The sequence below is a fragment of the Hipposideros armiger genome, unplaced genomic scaffold (genome assembly GCF_001890085.2).
Source record: "Hipposideros armiger isolate ML-2016 unplaced genomic scaffold, ASM189008v1 scaffold_1530, whole genome shotgun sequence".
Taxonomy (NCBI): Eukaryota; Metazoa; Chordata; class Mammalia; order Chiroptera; family Hipposideridae; genus Hipposideros; species Hipposideros armiger.
This window is the reverse complement of record NW_017732880.1, coordinates 75,140-78,502: the sequence shown is the minus strand read 5'-3', so window position 1 is coordinate 78,502 and position 3,363 is coordinate 75,140. Positions and strand designations below refer to the sequence as shown.

Here is a 3,363-nt window from a genome sequence, read left to right as displayed (position 1 = left end):
CCCTACAAATGCATAGCTTCCCTCATTGTCAACACCACCACCAGAGGGTACATTTGTTACAATTGATGATCCTACATTGACATGTCATCATTGCCCAAAGCCAACTGTTTATAATATGGTTCAGTCTTGGAGTTGTACATTGTATGGGTTTGGACAAATATATAATAACATGTGTCCATCATTATGGTAAAATACAGAGTATTTTCACTGTCCTAAAGATCCCGCCTATTGGTCCCTCAGTGTCCCACCTATTCATCCCTGCCTCTCCCCTCCTCCCCCCCACCCCCGCACCCAGTCCCTTGCCACCACTGATTTTTTCATTGTCTCCATAGTTTTGCCTTTTCCAGGATGTCATATAGTTGGAATCATACAGTATGTAGACTTTTCAAATCGGCTTCTTTCACTTAGTAATATGCACTTAAAGTTCGTCCATGTCTTTTTGGCTTGATAGCTCATTTCTTTTTTTGCACTGATTAATATTCATTATCTGGATGAATATTAATTTTCATCCAGTTTATTTATCCATTCATCTACTGAAGGGTATCTTGACTGCTTCCAACTTTTAACAATTATGAATAAGGCTGCTATAAACATCATGGATATGTTTTTCTGTGGACATAAGTTTTTAATTCATTTGGGTAAATACCGAGGATTTTTGTATTTGATGATCTCTGCATTATATGGAAAGAATATGCTTAGTTTTATAGGAAAACGCCAAACTCTCTAAGTGGCTGCACCATTTTGCATTCCCACCAGCAATGAATGAAAATTCCTGTTGTTTCACATTCTCGCCAGCATTTGGTGTTGTCTGTGTTCCAGATTTTGACTGTTCTAATGGGTATGCAGTGGGACTATTTGGTTTTCCAAAGACTGCTGACCGTATTGCCCATGCCCAGCACATATGCCCTTGGCTATTACAAATTCTAAAATAGCGTGGTTTCCAAGTTCCCATCAATTTCTCTTCATTAACCCTCTGCACTCTGATAACCAAGTTTTGACTAGCAATTGCCTTTACTACTGTCTCTGAAACCTGGAAGACAAGGTAAATATTTCCTAGATTCACTGATTTTTAGCAGAATGTACTTTTAGAAGCTGTATGGGCAGCTGCCATGTGTCATTATGTGTCTCTTGTTTCTGGGCAGCTTTGGGATGTGCTTTGGCATCCGCTTCTACACCGTTCAGTCCACAGTTCAAGCCCTTGGCATCACACTCACACTCAAATCCTCATCAAGATGTGGTCCTTATCGCTCTGTTCTCAGAGGACACCCAGAACTCATTTCAGCACCAAGGTTCTATCATTTCTGTCTTCTACAGTTAAGAGCCTAGAGCCAGGGACGCTATCCTGAATGGATAGCTTTGATATTGATTTTTTTTGTGATTTATTTTCTTAAACAATAGCAGTCATTTTTTTTTAAGCAAACAGACTTGAATTTTTATCACAGTTGCACACAGAATAAAGCTTGAATAAATTGTCCAGAAGGTAAAGGGCTGCATATACAAAGCACAAAACACAATTTAATTCTTTGCATACTTAGATGATTTCAACTTAGTTTTCACATGCAATTTTATAAAAGTCTAATGTAAGAAAGTATGTGTTAAACAATTTATTCCTCCTAAGATAAGACTATTTAAAATCTCTTAATCACTACAATTTTTGTAATGCCAGAGAAGAAAAAGAGAAATTATAAATTTTTAAAATTACCCAGCAATCCCATTGCATCATCTTCATTATTAATATCTTCTGTTACAGATGGAGTCGGGCTGTGAATGGATTCAAAAGAATCTTGAGAGAGCGTTGCTGCCAACAGTTTCTTATGCTTCTGTTGCTATTGTTTTAATCCCTTAGTCTTGAGTTCAGCCTTGAAGCTTCCTGCAGGCCTAGAGCTGCTGTCTTCACTTTCCCATTGTTCAGTTTTACTTCTTGAAATTGGGGGCTGTAGCATTTTAGCAGCTAGTGGGTCAGCATCGTTCTCTCCTTGACCTATCCATTTTCCAATCACACAGGGTCTCAGAAGAGAAGTAAATGCCACTCTTTCGTTATCATGTTCATCTGAAATTGCAAGACTTCGAGACAGACACTTAAGGGGGTTCCCAGCTTCTTGCTATCTTGAAGGATGTGCTTCAGTTCATCACAATCACGGCTTTCTGGTTTAGTCTTCCAGTTCCACTTAGGATGACCTATTGATCTTGGCAATGATTTGGATTCTGGTGAGGCTGGAGAAATATTAGACACAGCCAGGTCACTTTTTGATATTTTAGTTTCTTTGAATTTTATTGCCAAGGCTTATCATAGCTTATGAAATCCCTTCTTGTTCCTTTATGTTCTGATGTTTCACTTTCTGCCCAGAGAGCTGCAGATCCAGATAAAGTTCTTTGATGTTTTCTACATTTTCCTTGTTTAGACTAAAGGTGGTTAATGAGAAATGGGATTGGCTGGTCAGGTGTTTCAGTTATTAACTTGGTGTGGCTCTCTGCAGAGTTCTTGAGGCCAGGAAACATGTCTTAGACAACTTACACAAGGTCAAAGATCAATTATTGGCACATTTGCATGAATGGGGTTTGCAGGACTTTAATTTCCTCTGAGCAAATGAGTAAGTGAATTAGTAAGTGAGTAAATTAGTGCGAGAGTAAGTGAAAATAAAGGCCCAGGACAGTCATACTTAATTATGTAATTATAGTGGGGCAGAAAAATGGTATCTACAGTATTAGCTTGTTAAATATTTTAAACAGAACACTACTATCTATTAATAGCATCTACATATGTAAATATTTCATTGTATTTTCCTAAATGAACTCTTTGGAGGATCAAAGAAGCAATCTTTTCAATGTTGAGAAAAGAGATTCATGATGCCTAGGAAGGAACCCAGGATTTGACCCTGATCTTTCTTGACTAAACACAGAAACCTAGTTATATATCCTTTCTTCAGATGCTAGAGTAGAAAGTGTAGGTTAGATGTTATGATTGATCAGATCCTTTGCTTGCTTGCTTTCTTCCTTTATTTATTTTAATTGGGGAATTGAGGGAGGGGAACCAACCAAGTGGTTCTTCAATCTTAGTTGTGGAGGGTGCCAGTGGCCATCTGGCTGCCTGTCAGCAGCTCATGGCCTCTAAGCTCAAGGTGCTGTGTTATGATCTTAGTTGCAGGTGGGCATAGCCACCATCCCATGTGGGAGTCGAGCCAGCAGCCTTGTTGTTAAGAGTGCATGCTCTATCCACTGAGCTATCCGGATAGCAGCTCTGCTCAAGGGGCTGAGTACAGTCTTAGTTGTGGGTGGGCATAGCCCACCATCGAACAGGCAGTCTTGTTAGGAGCATGTGCTTCACCAGCTGAGCCATCCTGCCACCTGTTGGCAGCTCAGTGG

At 39.5% G+C, this 3,363-nt stretch overlaps 1 pseudogene; it reads right to left on the bottom strand.

Moving 5' to 3' along the window:
• Nucleotides 1-1,694: 1,694 nt before the first annotated feature.
• LOC109377734 (uncharacterized protein C8orf34 pseudogene) lies at nucleotides 1,695-3,022 on the bottom strand (annotated as a pseudogene).
• Nucleotides 3,023-3,363: the final 341 nt, after the last annotated feature.